The sequence below is a fragment of the Agelaius phoeniceus genome, chromosome 12 (assembly GCF_051311805.1).
Source record: "Agelaius phoeniceus isolate bAgePho1 chromosome 12, bAgePho1.hap1, whole genome shotgun sequence".
Classification (NCBI taxonomy): Eukaryota; Metazoa; Chordata; class Aves; order Passeriformes; family Icteridae; genus Agelaius; species Agelaius phoeniceus.
This window is the reverse complement of record NC_135276.1, coordinates 4,064,562-4,084,095: the sequence shown is the minus strand read 5'-3', so window position 1 is coordinate 4,084,095 and position 19,534 is coordinate 4,064,562. Positions and strand designations below refer to the sequence as shown.

General features: G+C 43.5%; 1 protein-coding gene and 1 long non-coding RNA gene across 2 annotated transcripts in view; one reads left to right on the top strand and one right to left on the bottom strand.

The window, feature by feature from the left end:
• The window catches only part of PEPD (peptidase D), a 423,809-nt gene that overhangs the window by 46,259 nt on the left and 358,016 nt on the right, over positions 1-19,534 (bottom strand). The window lies entirely within an intron of this gene.
• Positions 1-19,534, top strand: part of LOC143695108 (uncharacterized) — a 91,111-nt gene that overhangs the window by 69,761 nt on the left and 1,816 nt on the right. Inside the window, exons 9-10 of the long non-coding RNA XR_013184031.1 lie at positions 16,286-16,441; positions 19,315-19,424. This is a non-coding gene — a long non-coding RNA (uncharacterized LOC143695108). The remainder of the gene's footprint in view (positions 1-16,285; positions 16,442-19,314; positions 19,425-19,534) is intronic.

Sequence of the window (19,534 nt, the reverse complement as noted above, 5' to 3'; positions counted from 1 at the left end):
AAAAGCTGCACATTTAAGTAGCTGTGCTTGAAGCTTTCAGCCCAGCCAACAAATCAAGGAAGGAGCTGATTGAGAGCTTAGCTGAACACAGAAAGTAAAAGTGAGCTCATTGAACAAATACTACCACTTCTGTGAAATTCTGATTAGGTGTTTAATGCCTGACAATATGGTTTGTTCTTTAAAAAAAATAATTGTGGTTCATTCTGATGTGTCCCTACATTTTGGTATATTCAGCTGACCTATCATCACTTCAGGCAAGCTTTCTCACAACAAGTGACTACTGACTTTTTTCTCTATGAAGGAAAATTCTGCTTTGTCTTTACTGAAAAACAAACTTGCATGAGTGTGTAATTACACCTGGAGTATTTTCTGAGGAAAAACTTCCTGGTTTGGAACTAAGTTGGATTTTGTTGAACTAACACTCCACAGTTTAATGCATGTCTTTTTGCTACTTGGCTAGTATTTAGTAAGAGAAACTGTTTTGGTTTCTGAAAAACTATAAGGGATTCCAGGTAAAGAGAAATTATAATGTGATGAGAGACACTGAGAAAGAACATTTATGTTTATAAAGCTGAGCTATAGAAATGGAGTGACTACTTACGTAATAGATCAGCCTCAGCTGGGGAATGGTAATTTGTGCCTCTTTATCTTGAAGATCTATCACTTTTAATGAAGGATAATAGCACTCACAACAGCCACATACATGCCTGGAAAAAGCCCATCTGTGTAGGTGCAAAAAATTTGCCTTGCCTCGGGCACATACACTTGAAAAATTGAATGCTGTGGTTATAGGTTGGTTTTGGCAGAATCCAGAAGAAAAAAACCCACACCACACAATGCCAGTATCTCATCAATTGTAACTCTGTGACTCTTTAACCCTTTGATTTGTTTTTTCCTAAATTTTTATTGTGCACACCACAGTAATTTTGGAGTTACATGTTGGAATTACCACAAATTTGAACAACTAAAACCATCTCCTGGTACAAGTTTGGTTTTGTGCTGCTAAAATTGAGACTACGCTTGTGCCAGAAGCTGTTTATCATTTACACTACTGGAGGGAGCACCTGAAACTGCCTGGTGCTGGGGGCAGAGGCTGTGCACAATGTGTGTTTAGGATGTGAGTGTGCTGCAGAGCTGTGCTGTCCTTGCTGGCAGAGCTGGCACTGAGCCTCGTGGTGGCTGCAGCTGGCAGCCCTGAGAAAAGGACAGACAGACACGTGTCAGCTGCAACCAACCTGGGGAGCCTCTGGTGAGAGACACCTCACACTGTGCTTCTGATGCCTCAGGTTTGAGCTTTTCTATTTTTCAGATTCTGTGCTGCTTTAGTGTGTGGGTCTGGGTTCACATCAGGGGATGCTGAGCTCTGTGCACAGAGCAGGGAGATAAAACAATTCCTGCTCCAGCTGGGCACCAAGGACAAATGATCCAAATCTCAGCCCAGGAGCACAAACCCCGTGGGCTGGAGAGAGAAAAACAAGGATGGGACTGCAGGGGCTAAAGCTGGAATGGGACAATGAACTGCAAGATGCAAATGGAGCAGAACTGATCCAAGGGAGAGACCCTGGGAGCGCTCGTGCATTTTGGGACCATTTTGGGTTGTGCTGCCCAAGGTGGATCTATTGAGGCTTCTTAATAAATCCCTACTTTATTCTTTAGCTCTGTCTAGTCTCTGCTCTAGGTCAGCCTTACAAGGCATCAGTTCCACCTTAGCCCTGTGGGATTACTGCACTCTGGGCACACTGAGGCTGTTCAGCCCCTCCAGCAGCAGCAGGGTGCACAGCAGTGATGCACTCACCTTCCTGAGGAGGGGCTAAGAGATTAATAGAGAGACAAGAATTATGGGCAGCAGGAGGTTATGGCTTCCCTGCAAATATCCAGCAGACTGACTGCTGAAACCTCCACCAGGGAGCTTTTACAGAGCTGGGTAACTTTCTCCATCACAGCTTTTTGTGGAAAGGAGACAGGGAGAGCTGAGTGCTCTGTACATGTAACCTCTCTAGCCCTGGTCTTGCAAAGAGACTCTTTCTGTTTCTTTACTGCCTTCAATGGCAGCCAAGTCATTGCAGATCTCCTTGTAGGACTGGGGTCCTCACTGATCCTGATGGGCAGCTACCCAACATAACTGCTCTTACTGCCTGTGGGTTTTAGCAAGATGGTGTTCTAGCCCAGCATCACTAGGGATCACACTCTGAGGTACTGCCAGTTTTGCTGCTGATTTTAACTGAAATATCTCTCACCTCAGTTTTCTACATGGCCTATCTGTTACTGATTAATTCCCAATTCAGATCAGAGTCTCTCCTGTGGGGTAAAGGGTGCTGTGAGTGTCCATCCTGCAGCAGACCTGTCTCTCTCTCTCTGCAGTGACCCAGCAGCCCCATGTGCAGGACACAGCAGTGGCTCTGCAAAGCAGGGCCAGGCTGCACCTGCCCCCCAAGGTGTGAGTAAGCATGGCCATGGCACTGTGCTGGGCTGCTGGTGGCACCCCAGAGGGTGGCTCTGCTGAGATTCTGTCCTGTCTTACCTCAGGACAGAGTTCTTCATCACATACCACCCAAGTCCTGCTGCTGTGGGCCAAAAGGGGTTTAGGTGCTCAAGGTTTGTTTGCCTTGTGTGTGCCAGTTGTCTTTCACAGAGATTTCCTCTGGCTGTAGCTGCATTGATGCACTAATATCCACAAAAACCTTTTCTTTCACAAAAGCTTTTTCTTTTTTCACAGCTATCTTCTATAGGTACCTGAAAAGTGCTTTTTGTGCCTACTAAACCCAAAAAACTTCTAAAATGCCTGATCAAGACTGGGTGTTTTAGCAGCAGGAATTGAGGAGGAGGCTCATGTGAGCACACCTGTGGCAAGAGGACAGTGTCCCCAGCTGGGCTATTTCACATCTGGTGCCCTGCAATGGGGATTTCCTGTGACCAAATCCTCATCCATGCACAGAGGAGAGACACAGGTACTTGATGGGAGATGCAGCCTAGCCAGGACATTTGCCTGCATTTGAGACATGGTTAAGCAGTTTCCAGATTTCCAGATTAATTTTCTTATTCTCAATTGAACATACCTTGCTTTTCAATCTTTTTGGTTTGTCCCAGTTACTGTAATTTTCTGTGGAAAGGCCAAATAGAGATATATTTGTTCTTAGTGTACCTTTTTCAGGACAAAACCTCCAGCCATTTTATGAGGATTGCTTCTTATTGCTTCCATTAGAGGCATCTCTGAAAACATCTCCATTTTTCCATTTAGTAAGAACAGCTCATCTGATAATCTGTCCAAAATATGACAGTGAGAGGTAAAGGATTGCTGTGTTCTTGCTTTTCTCTTTTTTTTTCCTATTTTTTTTAATCTCTATTTAGGACAGCTAATAATTTTTGCAGAGCAATGTGTGAAGAAAACACATTTGTTAGTGTGTGGTTTTAGAGGGAAGAATTTCTTTTGTGTATGCTGCTTCCCCAAGCCAGAGCAGTAGAAAGCTTTTCTACTCAAGAGCCTCTGTAAGTACATTGAATTTAAGGTGTTGGTTTTGTAAGATGGTTAATTATTTTTATTTAAAAATACATAAACAGTTTAGCTGAGTTATTTAAAATCCATTTGGTTTCATTATAATAGATATTTAGTTGCTTGCCATTCACAGTGTATTTCTCAAAATAATTTTCTCCTTTCTGTCATTGCTAGCTGCTTTTGTTTCTGTCCAAATAAGAAACATTTTAAAATTACATTAAAATGGTTTAAAATTAGACTATATCAGTATAATTTGGAAAATATGTTAGATTTACTCAGTCTAATGAGTCAGGCCTAGTTTCTAGATGCTTTTGATATATTTTAATATTGTATCTGAGTGTTAGTATCTCAATGAAGTAAATAAAAGGAGAATGAAAACAAAAAAAATGCTCTGTTGATGTAGAAAAAAATAAAAACAGTGTAATTATAGGAACAATTAGGAGCTGATTCTGTGTTATTTTCCCCCTAAATTCCCTTTCATTTTGCAAAGATTTTTCTAGACTTTACCTAGGTAACATTCCCCTTTCAAGTTAAAGAAACATAAATTTATTCAAGAAGCCTTCAACTCAGAGTGGAGATTTCCATTCCTTAACTCACACCAAGGAGCTGTGCTCATGCATTCAGTACTGTTTACAAAAATGGGCTAATAAGAGAAAATAGCTTTATCATTGTGGTTTTCCTTGTGGTCAGCATCAGCACAGGAGAAGGAAGGGTATGGAGGAAGGGCAGTCACATTTCAGCAAAGGCTGCAGAGCAAATCTTGCTGTTAGGTGGATGTAAGGCCAGAGCTAACTGCCAGCTTCAAATGGGGGGGCAGAATCACTCTCTGCATCCAGAGAAGAGGATCTGGTGCCATATCAATAGAATTATTCTAGGGAAGTAGGAAAAAAAAAATCTAATGTACTGTTTCTGCTTGCATGTTTAATTTGCTCTTGCAAGAGACAATTTGGGGGTGAATTTTCCCAAGTGAGTCTCTTGAAGTCACTGCAGTAGGATTTACACCTCTGTAGTTGATCCAAGGTTTGTGCTCCAGCTGCCAAGCCCTGAGCAACCTCCTCATTATTTTCCACCATGGATTTATGCACCAGTTTGCCATTACTTGAGCTAAGTACCCAATGCATATTCCTCTGGTAACCTAAATCACTATATATATATATATGGATAGCAATGACCTAGAATCACACAAATCTTTCTCTGGTCCCTCCTCACAGAATCCATGGGTTACAAAATGAGTAACTAAATATAAAAATTGGGAATGAGACAATTCTGTGGCCCTTGACATATGAACTGTACAGGGTCCCATGTGTTTCTAGCAAAGGGCACCACAGAAACTCTGAAAGGGCACCACAGTCCTGCACAGAGCTGGAGTCAAAAAGTCTGGTGGTCCCAATGATGCTTGCATGACAGGATCTGGGGGCAACTGAGGTCCTTTGCCAGCTCCTGTTTGGATGGGTTTGTGCATGAGTGATGGGCTTGTACCATCAGTACAGGAGTATTGATACATGTGAAATGCCTGCCGTTGCAAAACATTAAATTGCATTATAGGAGATCTTTTGGATGAATAATTTGCAATATTCTTTTGCCCAAAGGGCCCTGTCTTAAGGTCTTTTACCTAGCTTATGTTCCCAGTGACACTGAAATGAGAGTTGAGGCAACTGTGTTTGGAAACCGTACAAAGAAAACATATGTATCCACTTTGCTCAACATGGGTGTCTGAAGAAATGTTAAAAGGTGTCCAAGATGCAAATGTTTGTTTATGAAACATTGGAGAGAATTTCACAATGGCATATCAGAGCAACCTAATTTTCCATTTGAACCCTTGTACATCAGATATGAGTGCCATGGGTATCAGCTCAGCACTGCCTGGGGTTGCCTGGGGTGACAGCAGAGATTCTCAGCCTGCAGCACCATCCCTGCCTGAGCTCAGCCAGGTGTGCTCCTCCTGACAGAGGTGTCCAGCTGGCTCTGCTGCCCCAGCTGTGCTCAGCACCTGTGCTGCTGGGGCGTGTGCAGGGCACAGGGCAGCTGACACCTTGGGCTGGTTTTATGGGAGTGGGCTCCCACATCACTCTGTGCAGTCTCACAGGGATTAGGGCTTGCACAAGGGAAGAGGTGACATGATCAGACCCACCCCTTGCAGCAGCAGCCCTCACTCAGTGCACCTTGAAACCAAACATGATGCTGGTTTGGGTTTTTTCACTGAATCACAGAACTTTCTGATCCCACAAGGATCATCGAGTCCAGCTCTTGAGCGAATGAGCCGGGCAGGGATGGAACCCACAAATCCTGGCATTATTAACACCATGCTCAAACCAACAGAACTAATCTCAGGGTCACTGTTGGCTCAGTGTTAGTGCAGGTAACCCTTCAGCACAAAGTGTGAAACTGGATCCTGGCACTGAGAATGAGTGAGGCTTCCCCGGGCACCACGAGGTGGATTTCACACTATGATAAGATCTTCACCAGCGTGACTTACTACAAAGTGTCCAAGGATGGCTTTCTCTCTCCAGCCTTTCCCCTGCTGTTCCAGCCCAGGATAATAACCAAAGGCTGGCAAGCAGCTGTCTGAAAACTTCATAGAAATTCTCCTAATTCTTTGGCATGTTGTAGGAGAACTTAGTTTCTGTCAGTTCTGTTTTAGAATGTGAATCCCATTGCCAAACTATGATACAGCATTCAGCCTGCATTGCAGCGTTTCCGGCATCACGTGGAGCTGCAAACTTTCACTTCATGCCAATGTTCTGCAAGCTAATGGGTGAGCTTTCTAAACTCAGTGTTCTGGAAGCATGGAGGTATTTTGAAACAAACCCTAAGTGGATAAAAATAATCATCTAGTATTTTACTCCCAGTTAACCTTTTGATGAGAAAAAGGAATAGAGTCTGGCAGTGTAACTGAAAGTCCAGTTGGTCTCAGTGGTGCTATTCATGGAATAGCCCCTCTTCTGTCAGTGAATCAGAACCTGCAGCTGATTAAATAATCTCTAAATTCAACACCAATGAGCAGGGAATATGCACAGAGGAGCCATAATTACCACACAGGCATAGACCAGGGTAAGTGGACATTTTTTGGTAGTGCACTTCTTAATTATTGATCCTTAGCTAAAGTCCTAAAGCTGTGGGTGCAGCTGAGACAGGAGTTGATATATTCTGTAGGTCACCTCACCTTTTTAGCATTTTTAGCTTTAATCTGAGAAATACTCTCTTTCTGGCTCAGTCACTCTGTAATGATTCAGTGCAAATTTGAACAGTGGCTCCCGAAAATGCTGAGAAAGTCCTTCCTCCACTGTCAGTGGGGTAATAGGAATGTCCCTCAGTCACAGAAGGGAAATCAACTTGTTTCCCTTCCCCCCTGTCCTTCTGGGTGAATTGTGGCCTCTGAGCTGTTATTGAAGGGGGGCTGAAGGCAATAAGAAGCTGGCCATGTTCTGTAGGAGACCCCTGTGCAGGGAGCTCTGAGGGTCCTGATTTGCTGGCACAGTGTAGGGGAGATGGAGGCAGCTCCTGTGACTCTGCTGCACAGATCCAGAGCTTACCTGTGCCCAGATCAGCCACACTAGCAGGGCAATTCAGACCAAAAGCAGCTGGGACTTTGACAATTAGGGTCTTTTTTGTCCCCAGGCAGTGAGTTCTGTCAAACATGTTGTTAGACTAAGTTTTGTTGAATCAAACAGAGAATTTCCTGATCGTATTAAAATTAACACGATACAACTTTAAATTCAGTCCTGATGTGACTTATAATTGAATAGGTTCACCAGGAACTTACTCTGCTATTATATATCTCAGCTAGTGGCAAAAAGTGTGTAGACATGTGAGAAATTGGTACAAATAGTGAAATTTGAGTTCTAGATCTCATGGTAGGCAGAAGGCTAAGCTCTCTTCCTAACCTGATTGATATTTGCTAATGACAGTTCAGACACTTGGTGGTGTTTCAGTATCATTTGAAAATTCATTTGTGTTTTTAAAGTTCTTACATGAGATGTCCAAGATTCTCTTCTCAGGACATTGTGCTGTGCTGCTGACCTGAGCAGGAGCAGATGGAACAGATTTGAAGAAGCAACTCCTGAACTGTTGAGTGCAGGTGGATGTTGGATCCTGGTGTTTCTTTACTTTACCAAAATTACCTTTGGTGACATCCAGTAAACTGGGAGCTGGGTTTTCTTGGGAGCAGTTTGGTTCTTTTGGATTCCAGGGTAGTCTGAAAATGTCAGGAGCTGAGCTGATCCTCTTGTTCTGGAACAACTTTGGGGTATTTTGATAAACTGGTAGTAGGAGGTAAAGGATGAAAAAATAATTACAAGGAACATGGTGAGAAATCAGTTCTGTAAAGGTGGTTGAGTCCTATTTTTCTCCATCAGTTTGCTGCCCTTGCTATTTGTGTAATTCATTGCAAAATCTTTCTGACAAGTCTTTTGTTTGGTGGGGAGGACAGAATTATGAAAGGGCTTTGTTGAGCTCCTAATTCCCCTAGCTGTCCTGGTGTTGACACCTAATGTGCCAGAGCAGCATGACAGTTAAGATCAGCATTCACCAGCAGATAATATCAGTAAAGATTTGATTTCCTATGCTAATCAAATGTGGTATCACTGATATCTGATGACAATTTCTGTCTTTTTAACAATCTTCCCTCTGTGGAAAGCCTGGAATACTCAGCTATAGTTGCATTCCTGGATTCATTTATTCACTGCACAGAGATGCAATTAGATGTTGGCTCCAGTTAAGCCAAGACTGAGCTGTGCCTCAAGGACTCAGCCAGCCAGCTGCTGAATCTTTATCAAAGTGACACAGACAGCCCCATCCCTGACAGGGACAGTGAATACCCCTCACAGGAACATGATCTTCATCCTAAGCATCCCTGTGTACCCTGGAGCACACAGAGGGAGAGGTGCCTGCAGCCCATCCCCGCTGCCCCCAGCAGCTGGGCAGGGACCCTGTGCTGCAGGTTCCAGGAGCAGGGGGATCCATTTGGACAGCTGCAGGACATGAACAGGGGAAGAGAAAAAGGGCTGTCTCTGGGCAAGCATGTCCTGATTTATAATAGAACTATATTTATGTTAGTCGTAACCACATTATTCAATAAAATTGGGGTCAAGAATTGAATGAGTCTAAAAGAATGCAAAAAATAGTTTCAAAATTCCTATTATAAATAAAGACCTGGTTTAGAGGTTTTGTGAGAACTCCAGAAGCTGAAAGGGTAGTAAACTCCCAGTGTTTTCCAAAAGACAATGCCAGAAAAACCACAGGAAAATTCCTTTCAGTGGAGACTGACTGCTTTAATTTTTTTTTTTTCTTTTTTTGGTGCTTGTTGGTCTCCCATGCTGCCCTCACTGCCAATTTATTTTCACACTATTTCTGTGCAGGCTGACTGGTTCATCACTGGTAATTCTAACAGCAGTGAAGAGCAGGGTCCTGCAGAGTGTGGCAGCCAGGAGGGGCAGTTTCCATCCCCTCAGCATGCACCAAGGTATCAGCAGCTGTCAGGCACACACAGCCATGGCAGCTCCCTCCACACTTATGCTGGGTTAGATTTCCAGCTGGGAAATGTCTGTATTTTCCCCTGGCTGCATTTTGGATGGCTGGCACTGGACTGAGGCCAGTTTACATTTTTGTGCTACCTAGAGCGACATTTGTTTGAAGAGTTCCCAGTATTTGCCTAATTTTTCCTTGCTTCTTTGCTTATGCTCTGCCTGGTAGGATGATACCAAGCCCATATGGAAGCTGTGCCTTGGCACACCTTTCAAAACATGAATTTTACCAGGTTTAGCTCTGCCTAAAGGGATGCTACTTCCATCAATGAGAACTCATTTAAAACATGAATTTTACCATGCCTAGCTCTGTCTAAAGGGATGCTACTTCCATCAATGAGAATTCTCCTGACTATTGATTCTCTTTATACTTTTTAAGCAAATGTGAAGTTTTCCCCCTTCCCCAAAGCTTCTCTTTCTACCTACTCCTGCCTTCTTCTTGCATGATACTCTGGAGAAACTCTGACAAATACTGCTCTGCAATCACCTTTTAAGGCTGTGTTGCCATAACTAAAGAAATTGTCTTCATTTTGACCAAAAAACTCACCAGAATGTGACTTGTAAGCTATAGTAATGCAGCTAACATTTTACAGTTAACCTTTGCCCTTCAGTTAAAGCTGTTATCTCAGGCCCAAGCCAAGGGTCATAGATAAAACCTTCCTGGTTTTTTCCACCTCTTGAGCTGAGTTGCATCAGTGAACCATTAACTTAGTAGATTATTTACTGTTACCTTTATGGAAGAAATGCACTGTACTTTTTCTGCATTGCATGGGTTTGATTTATGTGTGGCCCCAGTTCTATAGGTTCCTCACTGAGGCAGGGCCTTCATACCATAGCAAAGTAAACAGGCAACCAAAATTTGCCAGACCAGTGGTCAGAACAGAGAAATTCACATGCTTTCATCCTCATATCTTTTCTATTTAACATGCACCACTAATGGTCCTGATTTGCACTGGCAAAAAACCCTAATTACAGCAGCTTTAGACTGAGATAAGTGTTAGCCTCAAGTCAAACTGCAAAGGATCTGAGCTGGGCCTGGGTCCTACAGGGAGCTGCAGCCAATTAATTGTAGCTCTCTGCTCTGAGGCCAGGATACAAGCTGGCCCCAGCAGTGATTAGAGCAATATTAGAGCAGAGATTGCCCTGCCTTGGGGCTGTTCTAACCATGACCAGTGGCCATTGTGGCCTCTCAAACCATGGGCCACCCCTCTGTGCCCTTCCTGTGGCCTTGCAGGGGCTGCAGGAACCCTCACCAACTCTGCCAGGGTAAAATACCCAGGCTGAAAATGAGTGAGCTCTTCCAAGGGGGCAGTGAGAGTGAAAAAGTGAAAGTCTCCAAAAATCTCCATGAAAGTGGAGAGGCCATGGGCTGGCTAAATCATCCTCCCATGGGGCACTCAGCAGGAAGAGATAACACAGAATTACCAGTGTGCAGGAGACATCTGCCAGCAGGAACCCCCTTTTCTGCTCCTTCACTGGCAAATAGAGCCTTCCTGGCATGAGGATTTTCCACTTCCTCCCAGTTCCACCAGCCTATCTCTCAGTGTCAGATTTTACAGCAATTTTTTGGGGGGTGGACTTCCCCATTTCTTCTCCTGCACGCTCCTCTTTGCTGTTGCCAAATGTCATCTCCCCTCCCAACATGTTGGAGCTCCCCAAAGCAAAGGGAGTGGAGTGTGAGGAAACAAAGGGATTTGCCTGATTCAAAGTTTCATTTGGTCTTTCAATCAATTGAGAAATAAATGTGATGTCCCCCCCACTCCCTATTGACTGGGCCTGTGCATGTAGGTCAGGCATCTGGAACTGGATTTTCCAATGGTTGGGAAAGAGCTTAATCCTTCAGAGGAGATTTGCAAGGAGGTGTGGAATAAAAGGGATAGGTTCCCAAAGCCCTGACAGTGGTGATTCACTCAGCTCTGCCTTTTACACATGCCCTTTAGAGGAGGCCAGAGCTCCTAGAGAAGTGTGGTACAGGCCAGCTTTGGCTGCTTTTTATGAGTTTACATTGATTTCAGCTCTTTTCTTGACAAAGCAGGGCTCACTACTGCCTGCTTTCTGTACTGTGGAGAGGGGTAATTTTAATTTCTTTTGACAAGCAGGTTTAGCTCTGCCCAGTGTTGCTGCTTTGCTAATGGGGACAGCTGGGTCTGGCAGGGGTGTGAGGGGAGCAGAGCAGGAGCTTGACCCACCTGCTCCGTGGTTTGGAGATGCTGCAGAGGCTCTGCATGCTCTGAGCAACCCCCAGAGGGCTTTGGGCTGCTTTTAGAAGCAAATTCCCCTTGGCAGCAGACATGGCTGGGGACAACACTGCTGGCTGCTATCTTGATAAATCTAATGTACCAAAACTGGCTCAGTTTCTGGGGGCAAAGGGGAAAAGGAGGACAAACAGAGAAAAAGTTGGGATCTCACTATTTCCTGACACACAGAGCTGCCTTAAGCACATTGCTGCTGTGCCTTGGGCAGCAGTGTTCAGCTTGAGCCCAGGTTATCCAGCTCTGCCAGGGGGACACTGATCTGTCTTAAAGCTCCAGATTAAACCACACAGCTGGTGGCTGGTGGCAAACTAAATCTGGTCTGCTGTCCTTGCAAAGCCCAAGAGCACACCCCCCTCCTGCTACAGGCCCAAGATTTCACATCTCTCAGGTGTGACCCCTCTTGCCCTCTGCTCTGATGCTGCTCAGAGCCCTGGGCAGCTGAGGAGTTCATGGCCTCACAGGCTCCACTGAGGGCTTGGGGCACACAGCACCCACCATGCAGAGCCCTCATCCTGCACAGCCAGGACATGGCAAGCACAGGTAGGACCCCCCTGCCCCTGTCCTGCAATTTGTGTCACATCTCCAGCAGCCCCATCGTCCCCACATCCTCTGCCAGGCCCCATCTCCTGCTGTTGGCACTGTCCAGATGCAGTGCACCCTCAAGGCTCTTTCCAGACAGTTTAAGAAAGTTGAATGAAGGGTTAGAATCTGAGGCTAATGCAGAGTATTCTGTACATTTCCTATCCCCAGCTGCTCCAGAGGAGATGTTGTATCTGCACCTGGCTGTGTGGGACAAGAACCCCCATCTTATCCAAATAATAATATCCAAATAAGAATGCCCCTTTGGCCACCCTGAGCTGTGCACAGAGATGCTGTAGGGGAGTCAGAGGAAGCAGGCAGAGAAGGGAAACAAACCTCTCTGAGAGCATGACAGCCTCATCCAAGTCAGACTCAAAAGTCCTATTTGCTGCATGGATATAACACCTTCTCTTTCCTCTTTCCCAGCCTTGTGGTGTTGTGAGCATGAGATGAGAGATGAGAATTTGACTCTGTGTTTCTCAGAAGGTTGATATTATACTATATTATACTATATTATATTACATTACATTACATTACATTATATTATATCGTATTATATCATATTATATCATAGTATATCATATTATACTATATTATATTATATTATATTATATTACATTACATTACATTACATAATATCATATCATATCATATTATACTAAAACTATACTAAAGAGAGAAAAAAGATGCATCAAAAGGTTAGAAAAAGAATGCTAATGAAAGCTCATGTCTGACTCCTCAGAGTCCAACACAGCTGATGGTGATTGGCTATTAATTAAAAGCAATTCACATGTTTAGATAAACAATCTCTAGACTACATTCTAGAGAAGAAAAACGTGGAGAAGCTGAGGCTTCTTATCTTCCCAGGAGAAGAAATCCTGGCCAAGGGATTTTTCAAAAAACATCACAGTAACACAGCCTAGATACCCTTCACACAAAACAGCCCAAATCAGTGAACCTGCATCTACTTGGTTGCCACAGGAAATTATGTTGGGTGAATTTTAAGTAACTTTAAATGCACTCACTGAATCAGCTTTGAAGCCATAATAAGACCAGTGCGTCTTTGTGAGTGGTTTTGGGGTTGATGCTTTTTGTTTCCAGCTATAAGATGGTTCTGTGCTCCAGCCCTTGCTCTGGCCATGCTCATTTTCCCCTTTTTTAAGCCTCCTTTGGATGTGTAGATGATGACTGTGTGGCTTCCAGTGGGGTTGTAGAGGAAATGCTCAGTCCTGTCCTTGGTGCTCGTGGTGCTGCTCATAATCAGTGTCAAGATAACAATCTGTTCGTGTTTCTCCAAAGGAATGAAACTATAATTTTCCTCTGCATGACTTTAGCTCTGAAGAGGAGTTTGTTTTGCCCCTTATTACAATAGATGATTTCAGAGTTGAGCAAGATAATGAAAAAGTTGAGGTTAAGTAAGGTCAGGAAGAGAAAGCCCCTGTGGCCCTAAGTGTCTTTAACAGGTGGATTTTAAGTTCCTTTTTCCTTCTCAGGAAGACACAAATAATTCAATTTGGATTTTCCCACAGCTTGAAACCTTTATTATTACTGTTTTATATTTTATTCTATTCTGTTCCTCAGAATTTTTATATTTTATTCTATTCTGTTCCTCTGTGTTATTTTTAGCTGCCTGTTGCTCTCTCCTATGAATGCAAAAGATCATGAAAAAACCTTCAGCTGCAGAGCAGGACTGGGAGATGTAGTAAAGTTCCACTGTGCTGCTGGCTCTGTTGATGGTGGTGCTGTCTGACAGCTCAGTTCATGTGTAAGAACTCCTGCTCAGGGGTATGTCTTGGGAAGAAGGCAAATTTATCTTTGGGCCATTCTTCTTCTGCAGGATTTGTGGCATGGCCTAGATTTTTTCCCCAGGACTTTTCTTCCAGAATTTTATAAAGGGAAAACATTGTTTTTCAGGAAATTAGATATTTCATGTTGACCCTTCCCTCCCACAGAGGCTTTGGCTGGTGATATTAATTGCTCAAATTCTGCAATTTGAGAAGGGAACTTCAGCTAAGTGGAAGGAAAAAGCAAACCCATGCTCTTTCAAGCTCCTTCTTGCCATATTCATTGGCAATCAAAAGAGTGAGAACATAGATCTGTATTGAAAATGCAGGTACTAAAATTCTGCACACAGGATTTTTCTTCTCTGTGTTTAGATCTACCCTCACTCATTGTGCAGCAGTTCCAATGAAGTCAGTAGGTTTTACCCTACAGGAAAAAATGCACAAATATGCAGGGTTTACACAGAATTCACAGAACTACTGAATTCTGTAGTTTTTGCTTTAGGGACCACAGTGATCTCTTTGTGAAAGCTGGGAGCAGTGCACATCACCCTTCTAATTCCTGCTCCCCTAAAACAAGTGCTGTTCTACCTCTTGAAGGCAGGGGGTACCAGTGCATTCCCCCTCCAGTGCAGTTTCTGTGGGACTTCCTCTGTGAAAACTTGGTAATTTCTGAGTTCACTGTGTCTCTCATTCACTCATCTGTCTTTAAAACCAGTTTCATTTATGTATTACTGTTTCTCTCATTCACTCATCTGTCTTTAAAACCAGTTTCATTTATGTATTGCTTAATCAGCGCTGTTCTTATATTTTATTTTTGGATTTAGAATTTTAGACCTGTGAGGTGGCTCTGAGCAAGCCATTGCTGAGACCCAGTGAGCTCCTGGGTCCTTGGAAGTGGAGAAAAGCTGGAATGACTCCTCTTCTGTTTGCTCTCCTTGCAATGAGCAAGCTCACCTGTGCCCAAAAGCAGGCTCAGGTCAGGGGCTAAGGCTGAGCACCAACACTGGAGCCACACCACATCACCAGGAAATACTGGCCTGGATTTATCACCTGTTGTGCTATTAGCTTTCATTTTAGCTGGGCTTGGAAGAGGAGATATGGCAGAGACAGTGACTGAACACCAGCAGGAGGATGGGAAGCTCAGGGAGGCTGTGCAGGCAGGGCTGGGCTGGGGTTGTGCAGCAATCCTTGGCAGGGCTGGGAGGGCACTGGAGGGCATGAATGAAGTGCAGGCACTTGTGTGCATGCCTGCTGCTGCTCTCAGTCCCATTTACATTTGCAAATGGCTAATGATGTTTTCTGGTTTATTTTGGTGTGAATAAGGAAGTGCAGTGCACAGCCATCCTTACAGTCAGCCATTTTCAGTTCTCCTTTTTTGTCTTGTCTTCTCTTGGACACAAGGACTCCTGTGAGTGTCTGTGGCTTAGAGGCAATCCATGATCACTTCAGAAATCATAGGAGTCCTTTAGTTGAACAGATTCTAATGGAAGACTTTGTTCTGATTTCAGTAACAGAAGTATGCAAATAATGGAAATAATTAAGAGCATGGTGCACTTTTTCACACAACACTTTCAAGGAACTCTTTGCAGTTCCTTAATTTTCACATTTTACTGCAAATTTGTTGCTACAGCTCTGATATTACATTTGAAATCAGCATCTTAGACATTGGTAGGATTACATCAATTATGGAAGGGAAAAATCATGAGTCTAGATGCAGTGATGAAGGGTAGAGTAGGAAATAGTGCTGAAAGATAAGCTGGCACCACAGCTTGGGCAGCAAGAAAGCTGCTCAGTTCCATGGTTGGAAATAATGGTTAGGAAGGATGTTTGCAGTGACTGAAGCCTCCTCACTGGTGTGATTTTAGAGCTGAAGTGGCCCCCATATGTGGAATGCTTTTCCCCAGGACAGGTTGGTCCTGTTCTAGTGAGAACCAGGTAGCAGGTGTTTATCTTAGACCTCTGATACTGAAGAGCAACCTGCCTTTGGGACACATGTGAAAGGTCCAAGTGGGAGAAGAGGACAGGTGGTGATGGAAAATGACTGAAGTTTGGCTTGAGTTCCAGTGAATTCAGCTGAATTAGCACAATGGTCCTTTGAGGGAAAGTCCATAACATCTTTGCAGTCTGTTTGATTTCCCAGCATCATTCAGTTGTACAGGATGAGGTTGTTCTCCTGCTTACCTCCTCACAGCACTACAGTATTGCTAATAGCATGGATCCTCTGGTTCTTTTACTGGAGGACCAGATTTTTAAAGCCAAAAATTTGGGATCAAACCCATGTGAATTAACCCTTTGGCTTTTCTTTAGGAGACCTCATGAATAATTAATTATTTACATCAGCAGTATAAAGATTCCTTATTACCACTGCAAAGTGGTTTTATAACATCTTCATCAGCTGTCAGCATTATATTAATCATTCTTCCCATGCACAGTGAGGGTACAAGCCTATGGAGGCTGTCTCAGTGTTGTGGCTGTTGAACACCCATGGACATTTCCCTGTTCAAGTGTGGGCAGGGTAGTGCTGGGATGGCTCTCAGTGCCTGGTGTTTCTGGGCTAACTTCACTAGAGTGAGTTAAATTCAGTCCTGGCCATTTTCCTCTGTGTCTGTGTGCTATGATGTGTTCCTCCCCTCCTGTCCTCTCTCCCTGCAGTGTTTGCCTGCTCTCTCAGCTGCCCTCGAGCCCCTTGGTCTCTGTTCTGCAGCTCCCTGACTGCAGACTGAGCAAACACAGCAAAAGTGAGAAGAGACAAACCAGCTCTCTTTGGTGAGTTTCTAACATGAAGAAGAGAGAAACCAGCTTTATTTGGTGAGTTTCTAACATGAAGAAGAGAGAAACCAGCTTTATTTGGTGAGTTTCTAATGTTAATGTAATTTGGATCAAATATTGTTAAGAGAACCCAAGCTATTGGCAGGACAAGTCTTGCAGAAGATAATTTTGTCACCAAAATAATTTGCCAGGTTCTGGTCGTTTTTGGTAACAAAATTGGACCTGCCAGCTTCTGACTGAACTGGCAACAATGAACAACTAACCCAAGGCCTGAGGGTGGCTGTAAGTTGTCTTCCCCAAGGATGTAAAGTACAGTTTTTCTTATAAGTTTTATTCTATTTTTGACATCTTACATGCATATTCTTCATCAATCCAGATTCAGAATTTTTTCTTAAGAGCTCTGAATGAATGCTGCACCTGAAAAAGGCACTTGTTAACTTTTACAGGCTCTTAACAATATTCTACTCAAAGGAGTAGCCACAATAAACAGGACCTGCACAAGTTATAGAGCAGTGTTTAAAGCTACCCTGGTGGTTTGCACTGATTATGCAACCCATTCAAATATACAGAAGATCTGTGCTCATTAGCAATTTCTGACTGAAGTCAAACAACCACAGTAGACCAAATTTCAGATGCCAAAAGTCAAACCACAGCCAGACTTGTGAACAGTAAGTACAATACACAGAGAAAGATTTTGAAATGTTGTTTTAGTCAACTTTTCATAGTAGTGGAAGTGATGTTACCATTTAAAGAATTCGAGGTACAGAATGTCAGTTGCTGAAATGCTAAAAATAAACCCCAGCACCCTCATTTTCACAGACTGGGAAATCAAAGTGAGGTGACTTGGCTGGGGAGGCACAGTGGCCTCTGGAAGGTCAGGCTGCATCCCAGTTATCCAAATCCCAGTGTTAGTGTTAATCAATAAGAGCTGCTGCTTTCTGTGTAGCATTCTCTCTTGTTTAATAATTGCAATCTGAAGTGATTTTTCCATGTTTTCTCAGCTGAGAGGGCTCTAAGAACCAGCTCTTTTTCTCACTAGGTGACAGTTTTCCTTACTTCTCACTAGGAGAGGTGATTTACCAGAAGTGCCCTACAGAGAGAACAGTACTTGCTGCTGGGAAGTTTCATGTTCAAGTGTCCAAGCCCAAAACCACAATGTGCTATTTGCTTTAGACAGTCATGAGATAACATGTTTTTTCTGTTGTAAGCTGTTAAAAATAAAGCAAGGATGCAGAAAATAAATGTTAGAACAGAAGGAGTGCCCTGACTTTCCACTCAATTAAAACAGCAGAGTGGCAGCCATTGGAGCTGAACAGATGTAAAATTCAGGGATTGATTTATTTGTGTCCAGATTTAAAGAGTGAGTTTAACTGTGTTTCTGTTCATGGCACAATTTCCCTACATTCCTAAAATTCATTTTTAAATCAGCCCTGTTCTGAGCACCAAGTTGGGCACTGACAGTGCCTAGTAAGCAGCAATACAAATACTAAAATACAAAACTATCTACTTGGTTCATGTCTCCTGTTTACCACCTAACTTTTGGTTGAAAGCTGCTCTTACAGCAGGCCTCATATCACAGGGCTTGGTCTGCAAGTGCCTCAAGGCATTGAGTTCATTGCAGTTCAAGTAAAGCAGGGTGGCCAAAGGCAACTGAGTGTGAGCCACGTCTTCATCTCCATTATGGCCCTTGGTGTGTGGCAGCTGCCATCCTGGACAGTGATATTCTAAAAGAACTGATTTCTTCAGCTAAAATTTGGTGATGAAGCAGCTGCTGAGAAAGACTTATGCCATTTGTGTGCTTGAAATAGGGAAGGAGAGAGGAGCATAAAAGACATATTTCTCTCAGGACTAAACCAGAGAGCTCCTCTTTGGGTGCTGTCAATAAAACATGCCTAGTGCTGGTTCCCAATAAGAACATAAAACAGTACAAGGTTGTTGTAATTTGAATTAGGAGTGATTATCACTAATTAGGTCCTGGTCCCAAACATTTGTCCTCAGAGCAACAGGTATAAACTGGATTTTTTGCATGTTAGGAATTCACATCCAGAGACAGACAGGTTGCCCTCTCCTTGCAGGGTTTCTATGATTTCACTGAAAAGCACGTGGCTCCAAGGCAAGTTCTTGAAGGGCTTCATGCTGTTTGAGCAGGCTGAAACCATCACCACTACCTCTGCTGCTGTGTGAAATGAGTGTGTTGGTCTGTACAGGACAGAAATTACTGTTTCCCCTCACCACAACTCACAGTGAGTGAGAGGGCAGATGCAGAAGGTGCAGCCCAGCAGGTGCAGAAGATTTCAGGCTGTGTTATCTCTGGCCATGGACTGTCCTGTTTCCAGGAACTCTTCTGATGGAGGTGATAAGGTCCTGCCAGTAACTTCTCTTTATATAAAGGAGTTATCAGCAGTGTCTCACCAAACTGCTTTGTAATTGCATTCATTTCTAGGAAGTACAGGAGGAAATAGAGATACAGCTTCATGTCTGTTACATATTCTTCTTAGGGGACTGCATCCATTGTATCATATTTGCTGCATAGATGATAAATGTAATGTCCTATGAAAGGGTACTCAAATAAATCAGTCCTACAAATGCATATGAGCAAATCTGCTGAATCCAGTGACACACTGGCCGGTGTGAAGATGGTTGCTTTTTCTCAGGGCTGAAATGACCTTCCAACATTTCAATTTGTGCATCTTTTGAATCCTTTTTAGATGGATACCCATATAAAAAAGGTATCTTATAGAATATATGCATTAGAAGTCCCCCATAACCCAGCCCAAATCAGCACAAATTTGCAGAAATATCCCTTTATGCATTATTCTTTAAATTAATTGAAAATTAAGTTTTTCAAAATTTCTGTCCTGAATGTCAAGCCCTGTTTTGTTATTAACTCTCAATCTCTGACATCTTTCTAGGCATGGGCTGAATGAGCATTGGGGTTTTGCAAGCAATCAGGAGTGGAAACTGAGAAATAAAGCCTGATCCAAAGGCCCTTCTTTCCAGCTGGCCTTGAGATTTCCATCAGGTGAGAGTAACCAAGGCCATTGTTCCTCCTGAGATCTCACAGCCCATAACTGCATTGAGCTTCTCACAGCAGAGCTCCTGTCCTGTGGCAGTCCCCTGGCAAACCTTCAC